General features: G+C 41.8%; 1 protein-coding gene across 2 annotated transcripts in view; it reads right to left on the reverse strand.

Moving 5' to 3' along the window:
- Positions 1-12,985, reverse strand: part of glis2b (GLIS family zinc finger 2b) — a 38,842-nt gene extending 25,857 nt beyond the window's left edge. Inside the window, exon 1 of one of the 2 annotated variants that reach the window (XM_088069102.1) lies at positions 12,054-12,985. The gene's annotated coding sequence lies outside the window, so the exon portion shown is untranslated. The remainder of the gene's footprint in view (positions 1-12,053) is intronic. The other variant, XM_088069103.1, reaches the window with a different exon arrangement.
- Between the last annotated feature and the right edge of the window lie 4,421 nt (positions 12,986-17,406).

Genomic DNA, 17,406 nt, shown 5'->3' on the forward strand with positions numbered 1-17,406 from the left:
GGTGCAGCATTTTAAAGGGCCAGGCTTAAAGAAGTATTTCACCAATATAAAGAGAGTCTCACATAAAACTAGGCTGTTTTTGCAAAGAGAGATGAGAGATGCAAATACTCTGAAATATATTGAAATTGTTGCTACTTGACAAGAGAAAAAAGGTGCTTTTGCTCAAGAGGTAGAAAAACTACAACTACCAGAATGCATCGCGCCTTAACAGACTTAAAAAGGACAGTGAAACTATGGTGGCTGACGATCTCATATTACAATTAAATAGTAAGCTGAAACATGTTTCTGAAATCATTTGAGAGGAGAAATATGCAAGTGGGTATCAGAATCTCACTTTTTTTGGCTTTTGTTTTTACTGTGCAGGAAGCAGTATGACGCTGTGGCGGCCACTTCCTGTTCACAATCTCTCGCTATTACAGTTGTACATATTTAAATTTGTGTTTAAATGGGTTTCTACAAACATTTTAGGAGATAAATAAGCAGTGCATTAACAGAATCCTAATTTATATTTGATGAGCACTGCCTAGTTTTAGCGATTGAGCGGATTTTGAGTTCAGAGTTTGAGAGAAAGCGAGAGGGTGGCTAACTCTTGATCAGCTGTATACTCTTTGTCTGCACGGTTGGTGGCACGGTGGCACAAAATGTGGAGGTACGGTTAGATGAAAGCAGTTTACCACAGTTTATCTACATATACTACCCAAATTGTTTTCAAAGCTGATTGAAAATCTGTGAACTATCCCTTTAAAGCTTAAACCTTGTGATGTGAATGTGCAGATGCGCATGCAGGTATGCATGCACACATTCACCCCAGGTTTGCTTGCTTTGTAGAGACAGACCTCCCCTAAAGGCAGCGCAAGGTCAGGTTAGGAATGCAAAGAACTGGCACCTGCCTAAATCTTTAAAATACCAGGTTCTTTCTGCACACACACACACAAACAAAAGGCCACTCCTTAAAAACCCAGAGCTGGGTTTAAGCCTCAAGAGGAATGGCTTCAAACGAAGCACACAGGTGTGCGCCCCAAAACTTGTATGTAAATATCACTGAATAACCACAACAGCTCGAGCTTCTTTCAAGTGAACAAAGCAGCTGCGGTTGAACTCAACAGTAGATGTCTGTTATATTCCCTCACTGGTGAAAACCCAGCACCAGTTTTAAGCCACTGGGTAGGAGGGGATGGGAGGAAGTCCAAAAATCTCTTTTTCTTTCTGTCCCACACAGGTAACAGCAAGCTGAGGGCAGATTAATAAGGGTGACACAGTATGGAAACTGTGGTACGATAAGCAGCAAACGCCTGTGTGTACTTCAGCACCAGTTGCCGATGTGGTCTATCCTCCCAGTGACAACTTAAAGAATCAGGAAAAGAGCTATGGAGGCATTCAGTATGCAAACGTAAACACACTGACTCTGTAGCCATACAGACTATGCATACGTGTGCACACTGGTACACAGCATGCTGGCTGTGTGTTGTGGAGTTCAGACCAGTTCAGAGCGCTGTGGTACCGCTCCAGCATTGGGAGGGGTGCGCCTGTCTCACAGTCATTTCCTGGACGGGAATATTATGGCACCACACGCATGAGAAACAAACCCCTTTCGCCTTTACACGCTGACCCCAGCCATTTTCATTCGCTTGCAACTCAATAAGCCAGCGGCACACAGTGAACTCCCTGGGAAGCGAGTCTTCTTATTCAATAGCCACAGTAATATGATCCCAACAACAGCTTTATGCAACACAGCCTCCGGGAGGCTGGGGGCAACGCACTGGGTGTGGTGGCGGTTGCTTTCTTTATCGCTGTGTGGTGTTGCTGAGGCCTTTTGGCGTCCACACAGGGCTGCTCGATCATGGAAAAAAATAATCACAATTATTTTAATTTGATTTATATTAAAATAACAATAATTTAACAATTCTATCTATCTATCTATCTATCTATCTATCTATCTATCTGTATACATGTATATATTAGTTTCTGACGACTGTGGACAGGGGCGACAGCAAAATGCATTTTAGCTACCTAAACATCTGTACACTGAATTTAGACTTCTTTCACTGCTTTTCCTTGCATTGACAAAAAATTATTTTACTCGACAGATCACAATAAGTCGCTGGTCTTCAGCTGCTGTTTAGTTTTTAGTCAAAAACACACAATTCTTAATGAAGACTCAGTCAAGAAGGACTTTTAGTGGCGTCCTCCCTGGTGCTCGCCCGGTGCATGTGCAGTCCTGTGCAGCATGCATGGGAATGAAATACAATATATGACTGTACACTGTGTATATGATTATATGTACACGACTATACTACATGACTATGACAATATAATATACCTGAATGCAATTTTTGCTTATCCTGGCAGTCGCTAAATATAGCAACAAAGTCACCAAGTTGGCAGCAAGGTTTTCAACTCACACTGAAAGTTCTGTTTAGACTTTGGGGGGAGGGTCCAAACATATCCGCTGGGAAGGGGTGCGCTTGATTACAAAATTAAAGGCAAAACGGGGGCAAAACTGGTAGACTCTTCATGTGGCACACAAGTGTTTTATATCTCAATTATTTTGTCTTGAAAATCGAGGGAAGCCAAAATTATGGTAGAAAATAAAGTGCGATTGATTGCCCAGCACAACATCCCAAGTGTTGTAACTTTTCTCGATCTTTGCCCAAGAATTCCTGCACGGCCGCTCCCTGTCCCCGGAGAGGGCTGGGTGACACCTGTGCACCAGCCATGCTGCACGGGACAGAGCCAGGAGGGGAGGGGGGCACATGGAGCCAGATGTGTTGCGGACAGGGAGTGTCTCAATTGGTTAATGTTTCTTAGCATGTGAGTCTACATGTGTGCACGAGTGTGTTTATGTACAGAGGGAAGGGACAGGGCCGGGGCTCAGCTTCCAAAACCAAAACATATTGAAAGGGGAAGAAAACAGGAAGAGGGAGAAATACTAAACAGCAGAGAGCAATTAGCAGACAAAGTGACGGGATGTGTGTTTGTGTGTGTTGAAGGGCAAACACACACAGACACACACACAAACACAAGGAGCTCCTGCTTCTTTAAATTTGGGCGTGCCCCCCATACTGTCCGCTATACCTCCATTTCTGCCTCCCTCGCCAGTGATCTCACATATATATGTAGACACACAAAGCCGGTGTTGTCTGTTCCTTGTGAGGCTTTGCCAACTTAACGGCAGCCCTGTGTTCTCCCTCCTCACATGGAGCGCCTGTTTTCTCTGAGTAACCCTCCACCCCGCGTCCCCTCCCACCATGGCTGGCATTAAGACAAGGTCAATATGACGGTCTTTTCTCCCTTTATCTCCCTCCCTCTCCCTTTTCTCTCTGTATTTCTGTCTCCCAGCTCAACTAAGTGACAGGCTCCACCCTACAGCTTTTATCTTTTGCGGCTCCATCCAAGAGAGAGACACAGAAAAAGAGAGCAGAGAGACAGATGCAAAGGGACAGATGGAGGGCGAGCGAGATGGCGACAGACAGAGTTGAGCATAATGCTGCAAAATGGAGAAACTCTTGATTTAAATTTGTTGGCATGTGTGCGATCTGTTGGAAACAAGATCCGCAAAGATTTGGAAGCTGATTCCTCTTTTGATTTGGCGAAAAATGCTCCGAACGGCGAGGGCTGATAAATGTGCCGAGGACAATCATACAGTGTATCGGCCGACGTTGGAAAGAATGAGCCCAAGAGAGGATCTCAATTAGTGTTGAAGGTCAGGGCGATGCTCGAGCTCTTACACACTCCTCTGTCCCGAATCAATACTGACATTTAGAATCAATTAAGAAAATAGCCGAGCTCACCATGACTGACAGCACCATTTATTGAGACCAAGGAGCGAGGGCGTTCAGAAGCAATCGGACACAGTAGAAGAGAGAGACGGGCTGGTCGTTATTCAAGATGGCCCCTCAAAGTCAATTATTAAAACTTTTAGCAACCAAATAAAAACAGTGAGGCTACCTCATTGAAGCATCTGAGGTCAGAATAAGTCTTTATTTCACAAAATATAACCTCAAACTTAAAACATTTCCAAATTACACAAGGCTCCCCTCATAGGAGAAAAAAACAGCCATGGTACATATGAATTAAATTAGTGCTGGCAACATCTCCACAACACCACAGAGAAGGTAAACACTTACAGGCCAAACTTTTCTCCCTCTCTCTTTTACTGCATGTATAAGATGGAGAATGTCTTATATAATGTAAGCGTCACTTATGAAGCTGGGGGCTCATGGAAAGTGGGAGACGAAAATGCAAGGGAGGGAGGGAGGGAGCAGAGTTAAAAGCGAGGAGGAGATGGAGTCCCAGAGAGTCAGGGATGGAGGGAAGGGGGGAGGGGGGTGAAGGGGGCAAAGTCTGGAAGCTAGCTGACAGGACTGGATATGCCCAGACAGGGAGCCGGGCCCAGGCCCAGACTTGAGAGCCTTATTTGAGTCTCTGAAATGCCTCACCCGTCTCTCCCTCATCCCCTTCTGTAAAAAAAACCATCAATCCCTCTCCCCCGTCTCGGCATGCGATTCCTCACCCGCTCTTACAGGCAGAGCCCCTCTTAAGCGACTCCTCCCTTTCTTTTCTATTCAAACGAGCAAACACACACATACATACCTCAGTCACACTGAACTGCTGTAGTGCTATTGAGGGGAGACTGGAGAATCCAGGGTGTTGGCCAAGCAAGTAAATAATAATACAAACCAGCTGTGTCTCCACTTAAAACTGTGTTGCTGTGAGCATATTACCAAACAACTCACAGCTCCTTGAACTGAGCTCCCAGAAATCTAAAAGCTCCAGTAAGGTCCAGGTTTACCGTCATGTTTAACCCTTTAAAACCTGAGTAAATTAATTTGATTTTTTTGACAAGCCATGGCCCAACAATTTAAAAAAAAGAAATTAGTAAAAGAATTCAAGAAAATTACGTAATTTGCTATTATTGTTTAATTTAATAACTATTATTATTGTTGTTATTATTATGTCATATAATGTGAAATATGAAAAAATTATAATTATAAATATTATTTTCTGGACATTTCCCCTTTATTTACTTTCCTGATAATCTTCCCCTCTTTTTTTTTTCTTATTTTTTTACTAACAGCAGTGTAAAATGTGACAAGATGATCTTACTTCAGATAAACTTGGAAACCAGTTGCCTTGAAAAGGGAAAGTAAATATAACTATAAATCATAATTTATGTCTACTTTTTATAAAGTTGTTGCAACTTAAACATAAGAAGTGAAATTATCTTGTTCTTTCTAAGTGTTAGCAGCTTCAGTAAACCAAGATAGTGTGACTTAACCTGATCATCAGTTTTTACCATTTTACCAGTGATGAAGTTAGGAGATCTGTGAGTTCTGTTTTGTTAACATGTTTAAGAATATATAAAATATGATTGACTAGTATGCAACCGGCAGAATAAAGGTAGTTAACATGGTTTACTGAATTTGGTAAAACTTAGAAATATTGATTAAATTAAACTTGTCATTTTTAAGTTGCAACAAGCTTCACAAAATTAAGTAAGTAGAACTACATTTTGAGTGAACTTGACAAATACATATGAAGTAAACATAAAGTAAGATTAATACTTATATTTACTTACATTTTTCAGGGCAATTGGTTATATTTTCTTACAGTAAAATCAACTTAGAGTACAAGAGTTGGTTGTTGCCTTTTTTACTGTTTTTTTTTTTTTTTAAAGGCTAAAAACCACAATTTGCTCAGGATTCAAAGGGTCAAAGCTTGTGAAAGCCATCTGAATGTAGCCCAAGAAAACTGATGTCGATCCAGATTTCAGAGGGTTAAAGTATGTTGGGTGGAAACCCAAAATGGACTTTGTAAAACTTTCCCTCCACCCCTTCTCCGACAGCTCCTTTACATTGCTGTTATTCTTTTAAGTCTTGGCATTACTCCTGTATTCTTTCTTTTACTTTTCCTCATCAAGTGCGCCCTGCCCCAGACATGGTCTGCGTATTGTCTGAAGGGCTCCACGAGCTGAAATTCTCTCACGATAGAAACACTGTGCAGGGAGCGCAGAAGGAGCATTAAAGAGAATGAGAAGAGGTAGGGTGGGGTAGCTGGAGTGAGGCACTGAGTTGTCTGTGTTTATTTTGGAAATGCAGGCCTGCAGACTTGCAACAGAGGAACTGACCCCTAAACTTCACCCTGGCAGATCCTTGCAGAAAGATCAAGAGCCCGTTGCTCATTTGGGATGTCCCTTACAGGTGATTTTAAAAAAGGGTAGACCATATATTCCCATAGGGAGGCTTTTTTTTTTTTAAACCCACCCTGGGGACCCAGGAATGGTCTGCTCCAGGAGGAAACAGTGAGGCCGTGAGGTGATTAGCGGTTACAGTTTAACTGAAGAAAAATGCACGCTCCCTGAGCCCAGCCAGCCAGGGAGCAAAGCGGTATGCACTGGTCTCCTTCAGTTTGCAAGTTAGTGTGAGTCAAGCTCTGTATCCGCTCTGTCTATTCTTAATGTATGGGTCCTGGAGTCTGGCCGTCACCCCACATAGACACATCACACTGCAGCACTACGGAGTATGAGTGTGTCACCTCCACTGCTGCACACATGGCAATGATTAGTGATATTTTGTGGAAAAAATGCACAGAGCTGGACAGTAATGACATGAGCAACATTTGCTGTTATTTTCAAGTTCAGCTTTTGAATCAGCTCAACTGAGAGTCATGTTGATGACCTCTGTCTTGTGGCTTGTATGAAATCCAATGGCTTACTATTCAGCCAATATCAGCCGCAAAATAACCAAAAAGTTGCCAAAAACTCCAAATTAATTATAAAGCATGGAAGTCAAATCAGTGATTAGGTGGATTGTGAATGATAGTTATGTTATTATTGTGGCAGAATTGATGATAAAAGACAGATTATGTTAACATGAACATTATTGCACTGGATTTTAAAAGACCTTGTCCAAATCTGACAATGGATGCCATATCATACCACATCCGCTCTCCAGCTCATTTTACTGAAGGAACACATTTCTTCATTGGGCTACATTGTGAATAGCCTCTGACATTTTCAGCCAAATCAAAGGTCAAGAGCTGGGATGTGCAACTCCATTCAACATGACATTAACCTAATGTTAGTCATATTTCATCTGTTGACAGTGGCGCCCCTGGAAATTTTTCATAGGGCTCGCCAGACAGGACAACTGAAAATCTTGAGATGGCACACCAAAACCAAAAACCGTACCTGAATTTTGGGATTTTTGCTGTTTAAGTATGTAGGCTAGTGGAAAACTTTGTCAGTGTGAAAGTTAAGGAATCGCATACTGACATACTTCGGTTTCTCATTTTCCTGTAAATGTTAATAATTTTCTGATGTGCATAGAGTAAAACAGGTAGATTTTACATTTTGCGTCCCACAACAATCCTTTTTTAATGCGTTATATATCTACAGTATACATGTTAGGTGATTCATTGTTTGTCAAATAGGCTGGTTGTCTTTTTCCTTAAAAAAGACAAACATACAGCTTGGGGGTACATTGATTCCCAATAGGGGAGACTTGTTGGTACCAATACAGCACATTTTCTTTATTGAGGTGAGAGTTCAAGAAACCTCTTTGAAGATGTCCATGCCAGTTGTTCCATCGCCAAAATTTAGCCTAACTTTGGAACATAATTTAGCTCATTTCCAGACAAGGTAGCATGACATGTTTGGTACATTTCCTTTAGTTCACTTGTTTCATATGATACCAGATACTATTGTCATTAGCTTTGAAACTCAGCCCGCTACAGCCTCTAAAATGGCATGATGTCAGCTGTGAACAGCGGCGTCCCCGCAAAGTGGAAAAGGTTTTTAAGTAGTAATTTCATTTAAAAGCAAAATCACAACATATAAATTGGCTCTTAGCATTAAACATTTAGCAAGCTGCTCCTAACAGTGCAACATGTCAATATTAACACTTAAAGTTATACCAGTGTGGTTTGTAGAATTGGGTGCCTTAGGTTGTCTAGTTTCACAAGATACCTGTACCATCATACTAGCTAAACAATTAATGCGCCAAAGACTCTTAAAAGCCCTTTTTACATAGAGATCACGTTCAAGGGTCCCTTCTTTATGCAACCTTTTCATTTTTACACAAAACAACAGTGACATCATGCCTCTCTGGTGTATGATTTTAGACAGCATGCTGGCATTGCAAAAGCTGTCCCTTTTACCTCAACTGCAATTGGGCTCTGTAACTACCTTAGTTCCTGGCTCAAAGGCAAGACAACTCTATCCTCCCGTCTGTGATCCAGGGCTGTACGGGACACAGAATTCATTTTGTTTTCTATATAAAATTTTAAAGCTTGATGTAAACTAGTAAAAAAGCTGATGGTGCTAATGACATCACAAATGCGCAACAACATTTTTGCAGACACTTGATATCAATAAAAGCCAGAGACTGTATTCTATTAACTTGCTTTGAGCCGAAATTCTCCACTTATTCGACTTAACGTGCGGTCTCTCTGTCCCTCTGTGCTGCTGTCTGCTTGTCTGCAACTGCAAAGAGTAGCATAAAAGTCAAGAACCCCCACACCGCAGCAAAATCTGGGGACCAAAAAAGGGGTCGACAGATTATCAGCCTGGCCAAATATTGGAGCCGATATTTGGCATTTTGCTGATTAACTGTAACAGCGTTTTATTTTAATGACCTATGATAAAATGAATTCATTAATTCAAAAGTGCAAAAGTGTCAGCATGGCAGAAACTTTTATTTTGTAAACCCTCAGGGAGCTATTATTATTTACTCTTTTTTAAAATAAATAAATAAATCTTCACTTGACTTTATGAAAAAATGTTGCTGTGAACTTGTTGAAAGTTTCAGTTTTTATTAAACATTTTCTAAAGGCATTTAAGCAAAGTTTTGTGTTGGAGTAGAAGCAGCACAACAGCATATTTTCACCTTGAACAGGTAGCGTAAATTATGAGTGATTTTTACCGTGGGGGGGGGGGCACTGCAGGGGGCTGGCAATTGTATCAGATCTCGGTTTCCCTCTGTCCCCACCCTGGGAGCACCACTGTCTGATATGAAGCTGTCTGATCAGAAATATGACTGCTACAGGGTTCTTGTCTACAAGTTTAACCACAAAAAAGACATATCTGTCATGTGGGTCTGCAATAAAGCGGCTTTTTTCCCCATGAAGATAAATGCAAGTGTGTATCAGGTGCCTTGTTTTCACTGCATGCTGCCTCATTCACTGACCATTATAATCCTCCCACCCCTGCTGCTCAGTTGCCTTTCAGCTTGACCGTAATCCCCAGCAGCTATGAAACCCCACTGTGATATCAATTCAAACACTCCCTCTCGCTCTCCCACTGTAGTTTGTACCACTTACATTCCAACCAATTACTGCTAGCAGTCCTCCTCTGAGTTAATTTCCCCCAGTGGAAAACATATTTTAGTGGCCCCACAACACTGCGTGAAAAACAAAACTTACTGTTGTCACCTTGGACTTCAGATGAGAGTTTCTCCGTGGTACCACACTCACAATGTAAGAATTAACTGCTTCTTTTTAAATCAGATGCGGTATGCTTTTATTAGCCTGGTTTAAGGCATTAAGTACAAGTGCACTGTGGGTTCCCACCATCCCTCCACCACATGCCTCGTGGTTGTTCTCTGACGCAGGAATATGCCATTAGGGTCCACCTTTTCCACCATAAAGCAGCTGCCTTACCCTCACAAGGTTTGGGACCTCAGGGGTATGATGTCACACAGCTGTGGTGTGAGGCAAAACCTTAAGGCACGGGAAAATTAGGGAGCTGACAACCACACTTGCGATTTGATTTCAGTAACTGGCATGAGTGGAAAGTCTTTAAGGTATATCTTCTTGCATACTGATTGCAGCAGACGAAGCAAGATGGTGTCACACTCCGACCAAAACTCTGTGAGAGCTTTTGTACCCAGCAGCTGTCCCAAGTATTTACATCTGGCCAAGCATGCAGTCAGGGTGAGAAAATGTACAGCCAAAAAAGGCTGCCCACACAAACACACATCCTGAGAGTGAGGAATGCCACCACAGGGATGCACAGCTGGACCCCAGCGGACATCTGGCTTTCTGGTGGTGCTGAGAGCTTTTTCTCTGCAGTGACTAAATGCTGTGTAAGAGACAGGGTTCCCACACATTTTCATGGACAAAATTTCAAAACTTTTCCATGATTTTTCCATGATAAAATTTCCATTTTGGGAAAGCATGTGCTTCATTGTGTCTGTGGCACTTGGTGGCCTGGTTACAGTACTTTTTTACACACACACGCACACAGAGGATATTCCCGCTTGGCCTGGCCAGGATGTTACTTGGAAAATGAGAACCGTGCGAGTTTTACATTTGTGTTAAGCAGCAAATAATTTGTTTGCCTATTTGACATTGCACATCCTTCGATGCAACTAGTGCGCATCACAGTGTCAATGCTTAAACAATATATTCGAGCTATGTTATGTCAACAGTTAAGGCTATCAGTTAAGATTACTGTAACATTTTTATTAAACACAGCAAAATTCCATGACCTCTCCAAAACATTTGATATTTCTTTCATTAATTCCATGACATTTCCAGGCCTGAAAAATGATATTGTGACATTGCAAGACTTTTTCAGGTTTTCCATGACCATGGGAACCCTGAAGAGAGGCATCTATCACCACCAGTGTGGCGGTGGTGATAGAGGCCTCTCCGTCTGGCCCCGGTCTTTCTGTCAGATGGATGTTATGGTTGACCTGTGGCTGAACTGATCATCAGCTGATTGGATAAACAATGCGGTGAGCAGGCCGTGGATGTGAGGAGCACCTGTGCTCAAAGTTCAGAGAGGGGTTATGGATTAAATAGCAGGGGCCTGGAAGAGGAAGGGAGGGAGGGAGGAGAGGGAGTCAAAGTCCTCCCTCTGCACAAAGCCTGTGCGGCCTCTTTCTCTGCTCCTCTTCCCTACATACTTTGAGAGAGGTCCACTGGGCTCATAGCCAGACCTCCTCCAGCCTCATATGATATCTGTGTGACAGTTTCTCTCATGCACCCACACGTTATATTGTTCATACATTCACCTTGGAAATATACAGCCATCTGATTCAAAATACAGCCCCCTGAGTGTGCCTCGATCTGCATTGTGGCCTAATGCTTTTTAATGATCAGGCCTTATTCCACTCCAGCACAGGGCTTGTTAGGTCTGCCTTGGCAGGGCTCGGCTCTTTCCCCTGGCATCTTCTGAAACAATGGGCCCATGGGAGGCAGCCAATGGGGAGAAGGTCCATCCCAAACCCAGTCCCAGTGTGCACACAATTAGGCTTAGGGACAGTGGAATTGCTTAATTGGAGGAAAATAGCTCTTTATCTAGGCCTGGGTGCCTGTGCTCATCCTTGCCCCCTGCACTACATGCTTGCCCTCGGCTAACTTCAAATTGGTCTAAATGATGAAATAGCAAGGCAAAGATTTTACTAGACCAGTGACATAAACCTAAATGTACTGTCTAACATTAAACTTTCCACGATATAACCACGTATTTCATGTGGAAAACATAAAGTAAATCTAAAAGTGAGCTTTTTTTCTTTGCTGTTGGCCTCATATGCTGGTCACAGCTTTATTTACCAGTACATCACTGTTTTAAGTGGGTGTCAGCAGTCTGCAGACGTTGAACTCTTTATCAGATGTTGTGACAGAACATCAGAGAGCTCAGTGCAAGCCTGCGTCTTGCACAACAGCTGGCTGGGCTGTGATGTACGCCCCTATATAGGGCAGGATTTGTGATACAGCTCTAAAAATGTCTCAGGGTTGAGGAGGGGGTGATAGTTTAAGAAAGGATGTAGAAAAAAGGTCGCTCTCGTGCACAAATTGGTACTGACACGGTGCGTAAATGGCACCGGTGAAGGCACGTCCGCCACGACCGGCCTTGAATGACAGTGTGGGGAGTCCAGGCTGCAGGATATGGGCGCACCGCTGGAGAGAGCCTCTGAAAATAGGTCACTACCCTGTTTGAACTCAATTTTTCCACATTGTGGCAGCACACTCACACCAACGTGGACACACATGACAAGACACACAATATCACAAGACTGACATGCAAGATAGGGTCGCTCCTGGCTTACCTTACAGGGAAAATGCCGTGGATATGGCCGAGATATCTCCGACTTGGCCCCCCTCTTCCCGGTGCAAACTTCGCACGCAAAGTCCTATGGCTCAAGCGGCGTCGGTGTCAAATGACTCCTCGTCAATGTGTCGCTTTTTCTTCGATAAGCACGAAATATAGAGCTGATGCGCCTTGAAAAAATATTTCTAGGTGTCTGGAGAGGCGGTCCGTTCCCAGACCATTGTCGGGATTCTTTCTAAGCATGGGAAAAAGCAAACATGAGCTCAAACGCAGCGTGTGTGATAGCTGCTTGTTTAAATAAAGACTAATCTATGGAATGACAGCCTTGTCTGTTGCCGCGGGATGATATTTGGTGCATGTTATCGTGCCACTAGAAACCCGTCAAAAAGTGTAAACACCCAAATCCGTAACCCTAACTGTTCCCGCTGAGGAGAAAAAATAAAGAAGGTTGTGTTGTGCATCAAAAACGCAAAGGTGATTTCTTCCTAAATTCAAAGCGCATCGCTTAATGGCAACGCTGGTCAAGTGGGGGTTTCCTATGGGTGGTCGTGGTTCTCCTGACGGGGTGGGAGGGCAGTTGAGACCAGAGGGATGGCACGGAGTGGTGGGTAGGGTGGATAGGGCGGGTTGGCGACGGGGTGTGGGGTAGAGGGGGAGGATCGTCTCCTTCTTCTTCGGTGCTTTTCCAGATGCCGAGGTGGGGCTCTCTTTTCTCGCAGTTGTCCTCTTCTGCTTTTCTTTTCTTGTTTTTAATCTCTGAGCACTCGAGGAGACGATGAGTGTTGGTGGTAGTCTCCCCCAATACCGTCTGAAGCGCACAGACAGCCGCCCGGAGCCCAGCCAGCCCGTCAGGACCAGCCCCAGAGTCTGCCAGCTCAGCGCATGCTTACTGCTCCGCCCATCCACCATGGGCAGTCCCCGGCTCCTCTCCAAACTCCCCATCTCCCTCTCTCTCTCTCTCTGTCCTCATGGCCATCTCTCCGCCTCAGCTCCCCTCCATCAGCAGGCCTTCATGAAGGGTAACACCCCTCTATTTCACTGTCTGCTGTTTTCATCTGCACAGTTTTGGAGTTAGACATCCCTGATTTCATGCTGGCCACCAGCTCTGCCTCACCAACAGTGACAAGTGTGTTACATAATTAAAAAGTTGTGACTTCAGGACAGCCAGTTCTTTTACTGTACGGATAATGTATATTTGCATCCTCATAAATCAATACAACACTTGCATCTATGTGCTACAGGAAACATGTACAGAAAAAAAAAATCAAAAATAGAAAGAAAAAAACAAACAAATCAAAATCAGAAAATTAAGCCAAAACAACTGGAAACTGACTGATTTTAACTACTGAAAAATTAAAATTTTAAAAATCAAAATAAAAAAAAATGTAGCCAAAAACAACCACAAACTGACCAAATTTTGACTTTCAAAATATTCTTTGTTACCCACCCCACAATACTTGTCAATCAAGCAAAGTCACTTTGCATTTTCTCCCTTTACCTCACAATGGAAGGACTATTATACAATTTGTAGACCTGCAGCAAGTAGGAGCTATGCAAGCACAATTGATGTTTTCTGCATGGTAAACAAGCAAACAGAGTGCTTACCTAACAGCAGATGTTTCCTGCTAGGTAGCAGTCATGGCCACAGCAAAGGGGCATAAAGTCGACATTGAGGACCACCGCTTTAAAGGTGGTGAAAACTTGAATACTTTTTCTACTTAATGATGAAACAGTTGCATTTGTTGCAATGTTATTTGATTTTTTTCTTAGATAACCTTTGATGCAAGAAGCAGCTGGCCTCCAGGTTTTTGTCACATTAGTTAATCTGCCCCCCCCACCCCATTGAAATAAGTATGGACACCCCTGACCTACAGCATTTAGTTTTTCATCATAATTTGCGGCTTTGCACAGTTTTTTAGTGTAACAGTGTCATACAAAAATGTTGGCCTACAGGGCACCCAGTGGTTCACCTGGAGCGGGCGCCCCCATGTGCAGAGGCTGTGTCCTCGCCGCGGCAGCTCTATGTTTTATTCCAACTTTGGCTCTTTGCTGCATGTCATCCCCTCTCTCTCTCCCCATTTCACACTGTAGCTGTCCTGTTGAATTAAGAAAGAAGCCCCCACCCCCCAAACTATCTTAAAACAAAAGAATAATAAAAAAATGTTGGCCTACTTTGCACTTGAGTACAGTGCCGGACTTAGCACATTCAGTGTCCAAGGCAAGCTCTCCCCCAAAGACTGTAGCTTGCAGTTCAAAATGTCATTTGGTTTGTGAGTGTCTCAATAATGTAAAGGGAGCTGAACTGTGCACAACCTTCCTCTGTTCAATGTTTAGACTTTAATTTGGTTCCCGTACCTTCTTCAACGTTTTTCAACGTTTTCATGGAACGAAAACCCCCAAAACAAAACACTAACACATCATGTGTGGTGTGTCATCTGTGGGGCACTAATGTGTAGGGTGTTATATGACTTGTTGTATGAGGATATGTTGTGTGTGTTCCCTTCTACCAATTAGCAAAAGGTGCCAGCATTAACACAGGTCTGACAACCTTAAAAGCAACCATCACCACCTCTTTTATTTATGGCTTTTCAAGGCAACTCGCAAAGACAGCTACAATGTTGACTGATGTGTTGCATTCAGATGTTTCTGTTTTGTCCACCCTGTAGCAGTCAGTGATGCTGGGGTACAAATCTGTTCACCAGAACACCCTTTGCCTTTCCATCATGCCACCACTAGAGGGCCTAAAGCAGTCCCAGACAAGATTTACTAAACCTGGTAGCCCTCAGAGATTTTATTCATTAGTAACAAATGATTTGCCAAGCATTATATTTTCATTGTTAGGAAAGTCATAATTCTCTAACCATTTATTATGTTTGAAATGATGATAAAGTTCAGAAATGTATTGTCATGCTATAAAGATTCAGATTTCTGAATGTACTCAAAAGTAATATTTCAGACCTCAGTTTTATACAGAATTTCATGGCTCAGATTTGACTTTTGGAAGGTCAGTAAAAGATGAATTGCATGGAAAATGATGTGCAGTGAGTGGGCACCTTAGAATAGTAATCACATCATTGACTTCTATGTACAAATATAAATACAGGCTGTATGGCAATATTTGATCTTTATACTGAGGCCAAGTATCAGTTTTATTTTCTTTATCAATTAATAATATTGCTAATACAAATTAAGCTTTTGGTAGCATCGTAGAATAATAAAATGAATTGCTTTTTCAGTCACTTGATACATTTTGCTGCAATAAAAATGATTGAAGTCAGAAACTAAAACTTAATCTTATTAGATAAAACAGACGCTGACCATTTTTTTTCTTTGGGGACATTATTTACTATTGAACAAAATATTAGATTGCAATTTATTGCCAGTTGTTTAAAATTGCAATAATAATATTGTATCGTGACTGAAACATGATAATAACATATCATGAAGCCTCTGGAACAACCACAGGATATTATATCAGCTTTTATTTTTCCATTTTATTATATGGTCAACGTTTGTGTTTATTTGCCTAGAATTAAGAACTACACATGTAAGCATCAACATTAACATTTTCAAAACGCCTCCTCTACTTTCCCTTAAAAATCACTCCCACTGTTTCTTGTAAGTGGCCTACATGACTTCATTCATGTGTGAACAGCTGTGTGACAGCCAGCCTTATTAAAGACATCATTATGTAAATGCTTGACAACTTCCACAGCTGCACCAGTAAGGTAAGCTAATTAATAAAACGCCACCATGTGCCTCCGCGAGGACACAGCTGCAGCGTTTCATGTTTCCGGGTGCAAAAACAACCTCGCTGCTCCCATTTTGTGGTTGGTTTCATTGCGTGCGCGTCGCAGCTTCTGTTATTTCTAGGTTACTATAAGCTTATCCTTAACTGTTACAAGCAAAATGGTGAACAGCATGCATACATAGGCTACACGTTGATCCGTGTTGTGTGTCAGCCAGCAGCAGTGTGTCCCTAAAAGCCCTCCCCGGTGCGCTGTTGCTGTGCAGCTCTGCCAACTCGTCAGCTGATCTCTCTTGTTCTCTTATCGCAGCTGTTGGAGTATCCGCCCCTGTAGTAGACCCGCTCTTTATTTACTATGTAAGTGTCAAGGTGCAGTCTGCATGTAGGTTATTGCTTCTTGATCCTTATTGATCCTGTCTGTAACCTATAATGTCTGCTTCATTTAAAGAATGCTGTAAATGTTTACATTTTAGTCGCGATTTGTAAAGAAAAAGCAGTAGCCTAATAATTTAATATATAAGGAAGGGAAATCTTTGAAATTATTTAATCACCAGTGCTGGAATGTAACTAATACATTTACTCAAGCACTGTATTTAAGTATGTATTTGAGGTGCTTGTACTTTACTTGAGTAAGCCTGTTTTTATTTTCATGCTACTTTAAACTTTAACTCCACTACATTTCAAGGGGAAATATTGTACTTTTCTGTCTTCACTACATCAGTTTAAGTTACTTTACAAAATAAGATTTTGGCATAAACCAAACACTTTATACAAGTACAGCTGCGACAATTAGTTGATGAATCAATCAGTTGATTCACAGAAAACTGGCAACTATTTTCTCTTTTTTAAATAAGTTTGAATTTTTTATTTTGATGTTTTGGGTGATTTATCTATTATTATTGTTATAATAATAATAATTATTATTGTTGTTGTTATTTTCAGTTTATTTCTTTATTTATTCTATTACTTCTTTATTAACTGATTTATGTTTCTTTATTTAGATTATTTTATTTTGGGGGTGTTTTTTTCCCTTTTTTTCAGTTTTAAAGTTTGGGGTGTTTTTGTTTTATTTTATTTATTATAATATTTTATTTTATTTTTTTTTTGTTTGTTTTAGATTATTTATAGATTTCTGGTTGGGTGTCTTTTTTTTACGATTTTTCTGCAATGGTACTTTTACTTTTGCAACTTTAAGTACATTTTCCTGATCTTACTCACTTGCTTTTACTTAAGTAGCATTTTTAATGCAGGGCTTGTAACAGAGTATTTTCACAGGGTAGTACTAGTACTTTTACTAATGGATCTCAGTACTTCCTCCACCACTGATAATCGCCGACTGGAGGATTCTTGGATTGCTTTAACTCAACACAACCGCGCATTTAATCACGAATTAGCAGTCAATGCCTCACCATAATTCCCATTAAAGACATATAATCCCCTTTTTCTTCAACAAGCGCGTTTTCTTGCGCGTGTATTTCGGCACTAAATAGTCCTTTGTTTACATGCAGTCCCCCGTCTCTGCGGAAGGAGGCTTTTGGTAGTGCAGTGTGACTCCTACCAGCTGTTTCCCGCCTTGAAAGCCATCCGATCAGCTGCATACACA

Source organism: Plectropomus leopardus, chromosome 18 (genome assembly GCF_026936395.1).
Source record: "Plectropomus leopardus strain MGB_pleo_1.0 chromosome 18, ASM2693639v1, whole genome shotgun sequence".
Lineage (NCBI taxonomy): Eukaryota > Metazoa > Chordata > Actinopteri > Perciformes > Serranidae > Plectropomus > Plectropomus leopardus.